The sequence below is a fragment of the Equus quagga genome, chromosome 13 (assembly GCF_021613505.1).
Source record: "Equus quagga isolate Etosha38 chromosome 13, UCLA_HA_Equagga_1.0, whole genome shotgun sequence".
Classification (NCBI taxonomy): domain Eukaryota; kingdom Metazoa; phylum Chordata; class Mammalia; order Perissodactyla; family Equidae; genus Equus; species Equus quagga.
In genome coordinates, this window is record NC_060279.1 from 48,408,217 (window position 1) to 48,422,931 (window position 14,715).

The window sequence follows — 14,715 nt, forward strand, 5'->3', positions numbered from 1 at the left end:
ACGTTCACGGTAAATGATTCAAACAATACGTTGATTAAAAGAGAAAGTCTTTCTCAAAGTATTTTCTATTCCCTGCCCAGAAATACCCCTATCACATTTTTATGTTTCCTTCATGATCTTTTAGTATGCATCTAACGTATATACGTCACGATGTGTAAGTCAATATGTTATGTATACATGACTTTTACCTATATGGGAATCACAGTCGCATATTATTTTGCAGATTTTATTCTGCTTGATAACTGACCTCTGGACAAGTGAGATTTTTCACTTATAGCTTAAATTTTTTCCACGTTAGTATGTAGATCTCTATCATTCTTCATAACATCTGCAGGATCTCACAGCTCTTCCCTATTGATGGGCATTTAAGCTGTTTCCATTTTTTTTTGTTCATTTGTTACAAATGAAGCAACATATAATATCTTTGTTCATGTATCTTTGTATACCTGCATATGTATTTTTGTTGGATAGCTTTCAAGAACTCAAGTTTCTAAGTCATGGGGTAGTTTTCGTTTCTCACTCCTTTCATTTCTCCTCATAATCTCTGTATCAATGAACTTTGTTAATATTATGCCTATGAGGAAATAGGCTCTGGATAAAGCTCAATATGCCTAAATAATTACTGGTAATAATGAGGCATATGGACTTTAGTAGATATTTGAGGCTGCTCAACAGCTACCCTCTGGACAAGTGGGCCGAGATAGAAAATTTTTGTTGGAAGGTTAGTGAGGCGTGCACTCAGTGCTGGTCCACACGCTCAGGATCTTACTCTTACAGCACGTTCCAGCTTTCTTCCAAGCACCCGTCTCTGCTTCTTCAGGCCTGGGGGCTGTCTCCAATATCTCAGAAAGCCATTGTGCCTGAGAGTTAGGCCCAAAGTTAACAGCAATCAAACAGTGACTGGAGATGGCAGGTAAATACCCCAGCTCCATCACAACTGAGGTGGAATCAGTCTAAGGCCTGCGCTTCACATAATTTCTCAGTTTCCCATGGGGCTGAGCCTCATTTGCACACAGTGGTAGCCAGCTTTTTGAGAGACAATCTGTTGGTCATCTTCCCCTCCCCAGCTAACTTCCCCACTCCACTACCGGGCTTTTCTGCACCTCTCCGATAAATTACCTGCACTTGAACGCTAGTCTCTGAGTTATTTCTTGGGGGATCCCAAACTAAGACAGCTTGTCATCTCAGTATGGTGGTCCTGGCAGACTCAACCCCAGGAAGGAGATGTTGCTAAGCAAAGATAATGCTTCAACTCACTTGCTGCAAGGGACAAGTACCCTCTCCATGAACTAATCAAGTTACATCTGGCTGCTTTTGTACAGGACTTTGGGACCCATGACTTGACTGGCAGGGTGTGCTGATTGGGATAAAAATGCATTGCATTTTAATAGACATTCTCCCATGGAGAAAATACAAATAGCTTTACACTGTCTTTCTGCCTAATGCACTTGATGCAGAAAGCCCACATTTGCTTGAGACCACTGGGCCTACACTTGGAAGTTAAAGGACTTGGGTGAAACTGAATCAGCTCCACCTAAGAACATGAGGCCTTGGGGCTTCATTGACCAGGAAGCCGAAATCCAGGCAGGGCTTCCTCATAAGGCAATGTTCCCCTGTCTGAGGCTGAGGCCTGGCACAGAGAAGCCCAGCACATCATCCCTGGGCCAAGGTCAAAATGCTCCAGGCTGTCCACTGGACGTTTCAGGGAGGACTTGGGAGTTGTTTCAGACTCATCAGAGAAGTCTGCAGCTTCTTTGAGCCAACAAAGCCTTAGGTTAAAGCTGCCCCTTTCCCACTCCAGAGCTGGGGCCGGCTGGTGCTGACTGTCAACTTCTCTATCATTGAACCTGGAACTCCTTCTCTCATGAACATCCACTCATTCCTCCTGCTTTAAATGGCACATATATGTCCCTGAAAAATGGACCCCAATTTACTAGTAACAATAATAGCAAAACTTTATTAAACACAATGCCAAGCCACGTTTTATGATTCATATGCATTATCCCATTGAGTCAGAATAGCACTCGGGTAAAATGGATAAGATGATAATTATCGCCACCCAGATGAGGAAACTGAGGCACAGTGAGATTTAGTAGTTGGCCCAAGGCCACATAGGTCATCAGAGGCCTAACTGGGATTTTGTCCCAGGATGTCAAACTTCAGAGCCCATGCTCTTAACCTCTCTCAGTGCCTGAAATTTGGGATCAGACCATTATTGTTTTGAAAAGCTTATTTAATTGTGTTTCTTTGAGCAAAGCATTTAAAGTCTCTGAGCTTGAATTTCTCCAATGAAGGCGATGACACTTACCTCATGGGGATGTAAGAATTGTGGGGGTAGTAAATGTACCAGGCGACAGAGCAAGTACCCTATAAGATGTAGTGATGATGATTATTATTAAGATTAATGTTGTTGTCTCATATTTCACCTACAGACAGGCACTCCATACTCCATTTGTACTGAATTGCTTGCTCCTCCCTGAACACGCCGGGCCATTTCTCAGTCTTCTATCTGCCTGCAGTGTCCTTTTCTTTCTTCTCTTTCTGGGGATCTCCTGCCAATCCTTTGAGGCCCAGCATAAATTTCACCCCCTCTGGGAAACCTTTGCAAATTCCCTTTGAGTCCTTTCCTTCTCAGGGATTCCATGGAGCAGGAGAGTGGCTTGCTGGTTAATAGCTTAAAGGTCTTGAGATACACCTTCATCTTCAAGGAGTGACTCCGCCTCTTCAGAGATATGTGATGTGGAACAAGTTCCTTTCCGTGAAAAATGAGAGAAGTTGTGGTACCTATCTCATGGGATCGTAGTGAGGCTTAAATGAGGGTAAGTATGTAAAAAACTTAGCATGGGGTTGGAGACATAGTCAGTGCTCAATAAATCTTATTTATATTATTTTAGCATCATGGACATATCTGATGTCTCATTTAACACTTGGTATGATTGTTATTATGACTATGATTATTATACAGTGGGGTCTTTATCTCCACTAGACCACAAACTTCTTCAAGATAGGACTAGTGTCTATTTCATCTTTTGATTTTTGTACTTACCGTAATACCTGGCATATAGTAGTCAATGTGATGTTGGATGGATAGACAGATGAGTGGGTAGATGGGTGGTTGCTTAAATGGATGGTTGGATAATTGCTGCCTGGCTAGGGGTATGGATCAAGGGGCTGGGCCATCTCTGCTAACAGATACATTGATTGTCACATCAGGAGAAGGACAACAAGAAGGGTCAAGAAGGCTTTCAAACTCTTTAGTATAAAGCGAGATGACAAAGGAGAAAGAAACAAAGCAAAACCAACAACCAAGAAGGCTAGTGGTTCCATTTTTATCCACATTGGGTGAAGTGTTGACTTAAATTGCCTCCAAGACCACTTTTACTTCCAAACATTTGCCTTTACCTTTCCCAGTCTCCAATGTATAAAGTTACCCAAGTGTCACTCAAAGACCCCCTTGCCTATACTGTGAACTAGCTGGTTTGTCATCTGAACATCAGGAATGTCTCAGACAAGTCTGGCTGTCCTGAGGCTTGTATCTAGGTAAGGGAAAGACAAAGGAAGATCTGGGCTTGGAACTTTCTTCCTGATTCTTCCTGGCGGGGAGGCTCCAGGTTGCCAATCGAGTAGTTTTACAAACAAGACTACAGCTTGCTGTGGTGTGAGCTCAGCACCACATCTGATCTGTAGGGGTCTTACTTCTTGATCTTTCTCCTTGAAGGTTCTGCATGGTTTCTTAGTCATCAAACTCTGCCATCAGGCTGTGTCTAAGTTCTCAGTGGGGCCTGGATCCCTGGTACTTAGATTCAGTGGAGTGAGCTCTTCAGAATTCACTCAGGTGAGAAGGACCTCCATCCCCATCTCATGTGCACACTATGCCATCAATGATCCTTTCCTCTTTTGTGAGCTGTTAAGCACAAGGAAAAGGACCCACACATACAGATGGTCCCTTGCATGTGAGTTGCCACTCTCCAAAGACACCATCTTCCCTACCAACAAAGCTTTTTACCTTTTTCTAGAGCGATCATAGTGAGAATCAACTGTAGGAACTTTGCTTCGGATCAATTAACCAAGCGTGTATTCAGTTCCAGCTGGGCTTATTTATTGAGCTTCAGTACTTTGGTAGGACACAGAAGAAGGGAGGCTAGACTTTGTGCTGACCCTAAGCAAGCACTCAGTTAACCCTTACAGGAAAAGAGGGAAGAAGAAGGAACAGGAGGGAGAGAAAGTGGAGGAAGAGGAGGAGAAGGAGGAGGAAGAAAGAAGATTCTTGTTCTCCAAGATCTTACCCTCTAACTGGTTGGCAAGACCAATGCCCCTGGAATGATCTAAGAACTGAAGATAGTAACGGGTTGCTCTATCAGGTGACTCAGAGGAGAGGCCTATTCAAGCATTGCAAAAGGAGATCCCAGGATCAGCTAGAGAGACTGAGAGAGGCTCCTTGGGAAGGAGAATCTCATCCTTTTCCAAATCTCTTTTTCTATAGTGAAGATATATGGAGATGTCTACCAACTTGCCCCAGGTCATTTGACCATTCAGTCCTTAGGAGAGAGCAGTGACTAGAACACCAGTGTAGCTACACTCGCCTGCCCAGTGCACCTTTCACAAGGCAGTAAATCCTTCCCTCCCTCCCTCCCTCCTTCCCTCCTTTCCTCATCCCTCCTTCCCTTCCTCCTTCCTTCCTTCCTTCTTCCTTCCTTCCTTCATTCCATTAGTTGTTCAACAAATGCTCTGGTTAACAGTTAGCATGTCCCCTCCATACAGAGGAACACTCTTTAAGACATTGAGGAGATTTGGTGGTGCTTGGTGGTGAAGAGCTCTGACTGTGGAGAGCGCTAGGCTTCAGTTCAAATCATTGTTCCACCAGCGATGAGCTGCAAGTCCTGCCTTAGTTATTGAACTCTTGATCTGAAGGCCCCTCCTGCATACAGTGAGGTAATCAACATAGCCACCTTGGAAGGTTTTGTCAAGATAAAAATGAGGCTGTGAATATAAAGCATAGAAAAGAGTCTGCCATACTGTTCTCTCTTAGGAAATATTCACTACTATTTTTAGTTTCATTATCACAAAATACCCAATAAAGCAAAACTGGCTGAATACATATTTACCTTTTCTATTTCAGAGTACACGCTGGGATCGTCTTGACAAACTTCAGTTATCACTGATTTTAAGAAGTTCAGAGGGACCAGGAAATCAAAATTTCTGTTTTGGAACAAAAAAAAACACTGAATATCCAGTTTCCACTTTCTATAGAACCCTGAGTAGAGGAGAATGAAAGAGAAGCAGAGGCAGAGGTGGCTGACCCACAGCCTTGACACCTGGGGAGGCCAGACTGATTGCCACGGTCTGGATGATGAAGGGACCTCTCAGGTTCTGGGACACCGAGATTTCTGGAATGCTGCTCCTAGTGGAAGCCCCTGTCTGAGTCTTGAGATGAGCCTTCTCCACATGAAGCTCTCGGCACCAGGCCCGGTTCTCCTCTCCTCTTTTGCATGTGGACGTTTAATTTTCTAGTGTCTTCTCTTCTTCTTAAGTGTCTCTCTTTAAGGCCAGCACCCTTATCTGCTCTAAGAAGTCATTCTACATCAATATCTAAACTGAGGAGAACCTAGCCGCTCTGTGACTGCAGACTTTTTCTTTTCCTACCCTGACAACCTGCAGTCTTATTTTAAAACTATAGGAGAATCTGACACTTGCTTCCTGGTTTTGAGCCTTTCTGTCCCTCTAACGGACTCTCTTTCCCCCATGAAGGCAGGGCTGGTCTCGCTTTGCATGTCGGGAAAGACTGAGCCCTTCTTTGTTCACTCCTTGGGGCAAACAGCATCCTGCCCATCCACCTGTGCGCTCCCTGTGGCCCCTGAGGTCCCAGAGTTTGATGTCCCATACACTTTGCCTTAGGGAACAAAAGACACACTTTACTGAAAATGTCATATGTCAGCCCACGTCCTTCGATTCTATTAAAACCCCTTCTTTTTCCTCTTTCTTTTTTTCAAAAAAAATTATAGGGAAAAAGGAGAGAAAAGGATTGGGGAGAGCAGTCCACAAAAACCCAGCAAACCCAAGCCCACTTTGGGGAGTTGAAACATCTGCACTTTCTCAGCAGTTTGAAAGGAAACAAAAAATTGCCAAGTGGTATAAAATTTGAAGAAAAATTACCCAAAGGAGGAATGGACGTTAACCACGCTTCAATTCCCCACTATGGGTTGACATTTGAAGTACTTTCTTCTCTCCTCTTTCTTTCTGATTCACAGTGTGTCTAAAGAGGTGAATTGGGCACACAAAACCCAACCTCCTCTTGCCAGGGTGGGTATGAAATATGAAGGCTAGACGATTGTCTGGGCTCAGTGCATTGGAATAACATTGGTTAAATTATGGATAGTTTTTGAATAGTGTCACTTTTTTTTTCTCTGCAGATGGTTGTTCACACAAGGAGCCGGGTCTGCATAATTGTATCACTAATCAGCAGAAAGGCAATTAGTTGTGTAAGTGTGCTATAATCATTCTAACAGAAGAGATGACGAAAAGACAAAAAAAGGAGGGGGGGACCAAAATGTCTTTTCTGAATCCATCAACTGACAGCCATAATTAGATATATATAATTGAAAATTCCACAGTAGGGGGGCCAGCTTATACAAATGAATTTTCTCTGCTGCCCTTACGCATTTTTGTCTTTGGCTGAGCATCCCCCTAGGAAAAGGCAGAAAACTCGTCATTCCAAGAGTGCATACTGTACTGGGTATTCTTTCAGACCAATGATGTCAGAATAACAATTTTTTTTTTTGGCGTGGGGGGGCATTGGCTGGGGGACTGGGAGGTTGGCAGGCTCTTAGCGTAGGCTGATATGAATTGCGTTGCCATGAATGGTGTCATCGTCACTGTTATTTTGAACCTGTTCTTAGCTGCATCCCTAATGTCTCTCTTTGGGTTCATAATGAGAAATCCCCGGCAGGGCTGACTTACCCATTCAGCACATGTCTAGGGTCCACCATACTTTAAGGGGCCCACAGGAATGTTTTAGTTTTCATTTCTTTTTAAATTAAAAGAAAATAAAATGAATATAATAATAGAGTGTATGAAAATGAATCCAGCCAGAATTATAGTCATCTTTATACTGATGCAGTTGTAAAATACAATTTTCAATATGGTTTTATGGAATAAGGGACCCACAAAGGCAGAAGTGCTGGGAGCCTACTAAAGGCATAAGGTGGCACTGATTCTGGGCTAGGTGGAGCCTCTGTGGAAGAGAGAAAAAGTGGGGCTTGAGGGAGCTTCCTTACAACAGAATATTCCATCCTCAGTTTTTATTGGAAAGAGGGGACTTTATTTAACCAAAGCCTGATTATCAAAACCTATAATTACATTTGGGTTAAAAATTCTTAAGTGCCTATGAGTTCGTGGAAACTGCAGAAAAGCCTAGCACCGAATTAATCAGACTCTAGGTTTCCCATCAGACTAAAAATCTTCTTTTTAAATTGGAAGCGCATTCCCCCAACCTCTCTCTCTCTCTCTCTTTGAATCCACCAACTCTCCTATAATTTAATTGGACAAATCTTAACTGTGATTTTTTTCCCCTCCCAAAGAGGGGGCACATTGCGGCCAAAGCTTGTTAATTAAGTTCTTTAAATGCCCCCAGCTGTGCAATAAGTTTTCAAAGCAGCACAACTGCAAATTTATTTATTTATTTTTTTTACCATTTGGTGGCTAGTTTTCAATCATGCATTATTCCCCCCTCCTTGTTTTGAGGATGGGAAAAACAGGAGTAATCTCTGAGAGAATTCCCATGCATTGTGGAATCTTGGACAGACAGTCAAATTGGAGGTGCCAGTAAGTGGTGTCTAATTGGAGCCTGTTTAAGGAGGGAGTCACAAGGGACGATTCTTCGGGCTCCCAGGCAGCTTGGGTACGCACATGCCTGTGTACAAATAACTCCCTGAACGGCACCCAGGCACACAAACCTCCCTCCAGGGCCTGGACGGGGGTTCTCCTGTTGGCAGGTGGGGCTTGAGGGAAAGTGGACTGAGCCAGGCCGGCAGAGGGGCCCTGTGGACAGCACGATGGCCACCGAATGTGTCTCTGGTCTCCCTTCCCCCGAAATGCAGCAGCCCACGTGCCCTGTCTTTTCCATCTCAACTAACCCAGCAGAGGTGGATTTGAAATGGAAGGAGAAATGGGAAGTGAGTTGCAGTCACCTCAATCCTCTACAAAGCACCCGCACTTTAAAGCGACATCTTTTTTAGGAGCAAATGATATCCAACTTAGAGTGAGGACCTTTGTTAAAAAAAACCTTATTCGTATTCCAGCCTCTCCATATTTCAATTCTCTTTTCAGGCATCTCATTGCCCGTTTTGCAATTAGGTGTGGCCACACGATTTGCTCTGGTCAATGGCATGTACATGGAAATGATACATGTCAAGTGGCAGCTTTGAGAGCCAGTGCACAGTTTACCACATTCTGTAATTCCCTGCAGAAGTGGCCGTGTTGAGATGAGGACTCTCTCCCCTGGGTTCCTGGGTTTTCATGGTGCGCAGAGCCCCCCAGCAGAATCTACTCCCACTCCCACTCCATCAACCCATGTTGGACATGTAGCTTGAAGAAGAAATAAGCTTCTCCATGTTAGATCAGTGAGATTTGGGGGTTGTTTGTTACTACAATATAATTGTAGCCCAACTGATACAATTACTTAGAGAATGTCATTAAATGGTGGCCTGGGGACCAGATCAGGCCCGTAGAAATGTTTTGTTTGGCCATGTTTTCTAAAAAGCTAGTTGCCAACCTTAAATATCTGGAAAGCACGCATAAAAATCTGGCAACACTAGGCTTGCCCTCCTTCTGTGTAGCTGCAGTTGCCTGGTGTGGCAGCCCCCAGCACTCTCCAAGGTCTGTCACCAGGAGGTCACTTAAACCATCTGCTGTCCCCTGGAGGCCAAGACCTTCCCACATCTGGAGGACAGGAAGAGTGTGTCTTGGGGTTTCCCTTCCTCTTTGCTGCTTCTGTGTGCCACGGAAGGGCAAGGACCAGGCTTGCTTTGGCTTCATTTCCCAAGGGGGTGCTGCAGGAGGCGGTGAAGCACCTGATCGTGGGCCTAAATAGGGAGGGGCTGCAGATCTGAGATCTGGGTGTCTTGCACACTGTGTGCACCTCCATGGTCCATGGCATGGCAGCGTCCACTGGATGAGACATACCTTGGAGGGACTCAGGTAGACCCAGTGGTATGGTCACTTGCCAATTTCGCAACTGTCACACTTGGTCAAGGCAAAGAAGAAGAGACATTATTGCCACTGGTAAGGGCAGGGTACTCCCAATCTCCCTCCCTGTTTCTCTCCTTCCCCTCCCCCTGTTTGCCTTGCCTTTTCCCCATGCACATAAAATGGCCAGCAGCCATTCATCTTTAAAGCATATCTTCTCCTATGGCTGTTGGATCCTTAGCATCTTTTCCCCATGACTCAACATCTATTTGTTGCTTTTCTCTTGCTCTCCTGCCTTCACCAAAAGGTTTTATTGCCATTCCCAAGAACCTCGGATAGGACTGGAAGTAAGAGAGAAGCCATAGATGCTTACCAAAATCTGGGGTAAAATAACTCCCTAAGATAGAGCCCGTCCACTCGTGGGATAAGGAGAGAAGATGTGAACGGAGCTGCTACTCACCCAGTGTGTGACTACTAACCTCTGTCCAGCCTTCGTTGTACTCCTTTCTCCGAATGCTGTCAGCATGAAGGTTTTTCAGCTCTCAGCATCCTCCTCTGTTTTCAGGATGTGGGACTAGCTTTGGGAAAAGTCATAAAACCAGAAGATTTTCTTCTTCTCCGAAGTCCGCAGCCTGGACCTCGTTCCTTTGCCTCTCTGTGGTGTTCCGTAGCCCTCCTTCCTTGCTCTTTCTTTCTCCCTACCTTGTGGGCAGCTTACTTTCAGTCTACTGCCTCATTGCCAGCAAACTGTGTCCGTGTGTTACCTCTCCCAGGGCAGTCTGCCTTTTAAGTCCTCTTAGACGTTTCCACCTCCATTAGAAGCTGTCCATCACAGTGCAGGATACAGACTTATTTTTCATGCCAGAACTCCTTCTGGGGAACTGGAAATAATGCCTGGTCAGTGGAAAGTGGTTTCACCTTTGGAGAACGGATGCCTCCCTTTCTGGGATGCGTGCTCACTTCTATCTCCCTGGGACGCCCTTCCCCCAAGCACAGGTGCTCCTGAGCTGTTGGACTGGCCCAGGTTTGTGCCGATTCTCTGCATCTTCCCTTTGGCCCTGCCCTTCTGAGCCACTTGCAAAATTCCTACTTTGAAATTCCGGGGGGTGTCACCCTAAGAGTGACCGCCTGGAGGCGTGGTTAAGAGTGCAGGCTCCAGGACCGCAGTGCAGGCTTTATCCTGACCCTGCCACTTACTAGTTGTATGACCTTGGGCTAGTGACTTAAGTTCCTCTCTTTTTCATTTCTGAAATGGGGATAATAGCAGAACTGGCCTCAGCTGGGTGCTATGTTCTAAATGTGTTAATACATGGAAAACACTTCAAAGTGACCTGGCACGTTGAGAGAGTTCAATAAAAGTGAGCTATTTATCTCAACTCAGAGAATCTCAACCCAAAGGGGTTCTCTCACCCCGAGGGCCTCTGCAGCCTGCTCCTGGCTCCTCGCACCTGCTTCCTCAAGGGTCGCCTTCTCAGACGTCTTGCAGAGTGTTCCTCTGGCTGCGTCCTAGCAAACCTGAGAAGTCGCCTCTCCGACTGGCGTCCACTGGCATCGCCCTGAGCTACAGTCTGTCTCCATGGCTTCTCCTCTGGCCTTTTCATCTGCCGACTGTGACCTCCTCAGGGCTGAGCAGCTCTGCCTCCCCAGTGTGATGCACATGGCTCCGGAGGTAACGGCTCGAGATAGAGTTCCTTTTGGCTGAATAATGGCGGCTTTAGCTCTTTCCTAGGACAGTGGGGGCTTTTGAACTTTTTGCCTCCAGGACCCTATTTGTTTGGGTGTTCTTCGTTTGGTCTCCCATCTGAATGACAACAGTGAGTGAGCTGTCATTTGAGGTTGTCCACCACCTTGCGAGGCCAGTAAGCCACTTTTCAGTTTAGACAACCAGAATTAAGCCTGCATCAGCCTGCTGGGGGGCAGCTGCCATCTCCAGGTTCTGAAGTGTGTGTTCTCTCCTCCCCCCATCTCCAAGCCTTTCTATGTCATGCTGACGATCAGCGAAGTCCTCAGCCATGTGCGGGTTTGGGTTATTTCTTAGCTTTCACTAAGCCACATGTAGTCGTCCAGGAGCTGTCTGAGCAATCCTGAGAGCCACCCCCGACACGCTGCTTGGGACTTGTTAGCTACGTAACTGATGACCAGGTCTCAGGATGATGACGGCTTGGCAGCCCCACAATCGCTCAGTTTAATATAACCGGTTTCTCAAGAAGCAAATGCATCTGCCGGCTTTGTCTTTATATGCCAGTGATATGGAGGCAAAAATGGACTGAACTCTAGGCTTAAAAGAGCCCTCCAAGTCCTAAACGCCCCATCCTGGGTCTCTTTGGCCAAAGGCTGAAACTTGATTCCCAGAGGGCAGAATTTGGCCTGCACATTGCTTTTATCAGAAATTAAATTTGAGCACTTTTCAGCAACTCATGTATTCTCTAGTTTGCCACAGTCTCTACCATTCCCTTTTGTTTTACATCTGGTCTACTTCATTCGCTCATGTGAATCTGTGTGGTCCCTGAAGACAACTAGAAAACTTAGCGTTTTCTCTGTAAATATGGAAACTACTCATAGGAACATAGAACCACGGCGTTTAGAGCTGAAAGGAAGTTTAATGACATTTCAGTTGTAGTCCCACATTTCCAAGTGGGGACTCTGAAGTCCAAGAGAAATGACAAGAAACCATCGCCGGCCCACAAGTCTTCGCTGCTTATAGTCTCAAAATGAGGTAATGCCTCTGGACATTTTTTGAGAAGAATAAAAGCTTCAGAACTATAATAATCATAGTGGCATGACTGAGGAAGTATGACAGATCCTGAACCCCAGAGCCTGTGTGTGAGCTGTCATCCGCCACGGCCTTGGCTTTGCTCCTTGCCAAATCTGAAGAGCTTCTCATTCATCTGGAAAAGCCCACTCATGCCAAAGCACGAGTGAGCACTGTATGTCTTACCGAAGATCTTGGTAGACGGAAGAAAGGGTTTGTGTCCCCGTGTACCCAGTGTTTCTCTTAAGAAGTCCCCCAGGCGCATCTTTTCCTCCCAGTCTCCTCCCTCTGCCCGCACCTGCCAGGTCTCTCTCCTGCCCCCTCAACTGACCACGAGCTTCTTAAACCCCTGACTCCAAACCCCCTCCGCTGAGCTTATCTGTCCTCTTTTCTTATGCTGAGCTACACGGCTCTCCCCCAGTTTCTATCTCCTTCTGTCACTTAATGCTATTTTCAAGTGTGAGGATAGAAATTTTGTTTGTGTTCAGCAAACAAAAGAGTCTTCAGTTCCCATGACCTACCTCCATAAATGGCAATGGAGGATTATAAATAACAGCAATAAAATATCTTTGTTTCTTTAAACACATGTGGTCCCTAATCCTTGCGACAACCCTACAATAAGATAGGTATTATTCGGACCCCATAGGAAAAAAGAGCAGAGATCAGGGAGGTCAAGCCACTTGCCCTAGGTCACACAGCTTGTAAGTGGTGCAGACAGGATTTACTCAGTCCTTCCCCAAACTCTTTCTTTTTCCCATCTGGGGGCATTGGATGGCAGGTAGTAGGACTGAGTTAGTTGATCTGCTGGCATCAATTCTAGGTGACTCTCCCTTTTAATCCTTACTGGGATCTAATAGCTTAGAGATGGCAGTTTTGGTTGAACACCCTCTTTTTAAATAGAATTCATCTGCAGGATGCTTTTCCATACTTAGAAAGAAACTCCTGATGATGCTACCTCCCCAACTTTTCTTTCTCCCTCTCATCTGAGTCTTATTGTAATTCAAGCCTATACATTGCAGTTGACAGTGGTCTCTTTTCTCTCCTTCTTTAATTAGTCCTGTCATTTTTAATCCACTAGAAAGACGAGAGGGAGATTGAATGTCCCAACAACAGACATGTTATTCTGAAACTCCAATTGTGACAAATTCACAAACTCATAAAAAAGATTTTTTCTATGCTGTCCTATTAGGTCAGAGCAGAGAGAGATGGGAGCCTGCCCTCTTTTGGGGGCTAATTCAGAGCCATTTTTGGTTATTATGCACAAGATGTTTTTCAGCTGAGTTGTCAGGTTGTTAAATGTCTTCGCCATGGAGTGTTCTAGTAATTCAATCCCTCTGGATTGCCCGGAGTGTCTTAAATGTTTTGATTGCAAATACAGGAGGGAAACTGCTGTCCTGAACATTCTCCCCTTAAATCTTCTTATGGATTAATTTGCTGTGTGGCCTGAAATAGGTCAAAAGGTTTTGGCTCAGGAGTAGAATTCTAGAAATAATCACCCTATAGACACCCTAAATCAATCATAATTAATGCACTTGCCTAGTCCCGTCAGCTGATTGCTGCTAGAGGGTGAAATAAAGAGACCCTTTCTAATACAATTTGAAAAGAGATCAAATCTGTCATTTCATCTAATAATTGAGCCAAATGAGAAAAGAGAGGGGCCAAAGTTCATTGGGTGACCTTATGTAAACCCAATAATGCATAATTCATTTCCTTTTTATGGAATTTATAAGCTGCTGTAAATGGACGGGACAGAATCATCTGCCCTCCGTGGCTTCTCGCAAACTGTTCCTGCTTATCCTGAAAAGCCTGCAGAGCTGCCCGAACTTTTCAGTAGCCTATTCTGGCTGAATAATCCCCAAGCCTTCGATACGGGCCGGCATTTAATTCATTCTCCCAAGCGTGTGAAGTTAATAACTGAATAAATCACTGGCAGCTCTCTCTGAATGATATAAAACCTGTAATTTATTTATTGAGTGTTACAAATACAGTTAAAACATGTTTTCATGCAAAATGCTTTCCCTCTTTTTAATGTTATCGAAGGGAGAACATGGGTTTTGAGTTCTGAAAATGGGGGTTGAAAGGCTGTGTTTGGGAATTGTCCATTGCATCCCGGAGCGCTGATGTTGGGAAATGGAGGCCCCTCCCAGCCTCGACGCCACCTGGGCTGAGCAGAGGTGGGAGGAAGCGAAGGTGTGTTTCAGAGCACCTTCCAGCAGTCACTCGGCCTTCCCCACGCAACTGTGCTTAAGTTTACCACGCCTCTGCACTGTGCTGGAGCAAAAGATTTGTTTTAAATGCACACAGATGATTCAGAGTTCTTGGCTCAAGACTCCTTGATAGCAGCAAGCCGCGTACCTGTCTTTTAAATGTCTATTTCAGCAATGGCACAATCCAGGTAGCTATTCATTTTATTTTGGGGTCACTTCTGAAGGGATCCCGTGCTTCTGTGCGGTGAAGTTAGCTTCAGAGGCCTTCAGAACTTCTAGGAGCTATCGCACATTCTTCTGGCAGTTGCTACCTCTCAGTAGAGCCCTTCTGTCTGGATCGAGAGACCCCGCCGATCCAGGCACGCCCCTCGCTCTTTGGCACTCACCGTATCCGCAGAACATTTGTGTGTCTGTTACCAGGTGCACCCATCTTCCAGGACACAGTCTGACTATTTCCACGCTGCTTTTGTGACGTTTATTCCTCCGCACCCCTACTAGGACAAGCTTTCTAAAATAATAGATCCGATCTTATCATTTCCTGCCTTAGAAGCCTTGTTGTCTTGTGAGGGAGCA

General features: G+C 45.2%; 1 long non-coding RNA gene across 5 annotated transcripts in view; it reads left to right on the top strand.

The window, feature by feature from the left end:
* LOC124250024 (uncharacterized) overlaps nucleotides 1–13,651 on the top strand; it is a 51,882-nt gene extending 38,231 nt beyond the window's left edge. For 2 of the 5 annotated variants that reach the window (XR_006891510.1, XR_006891511.1), the window contains exons 3-5: nucleotides 2,636–2,819; nucleotides 3,719–3,835; nucleotides 5,120–13,651. This is a non-coding gene — a long non-coding RNA (uncharacterized LOC124250024). The remainder of the gene's footprint in view (nucleotides 1–2,635; nucleotides 2,820–3,718; nucleotides 3,836–5,119) is intronic. The other 3 variants (XR_006891513.1, XR_006891512.1, XR_006891514.1) reach the window with 3 other exon arrangements.
* The last annotated feature ends 1,064 nt before the right edge of the window (nucleotides 13,652–14,715 follow it).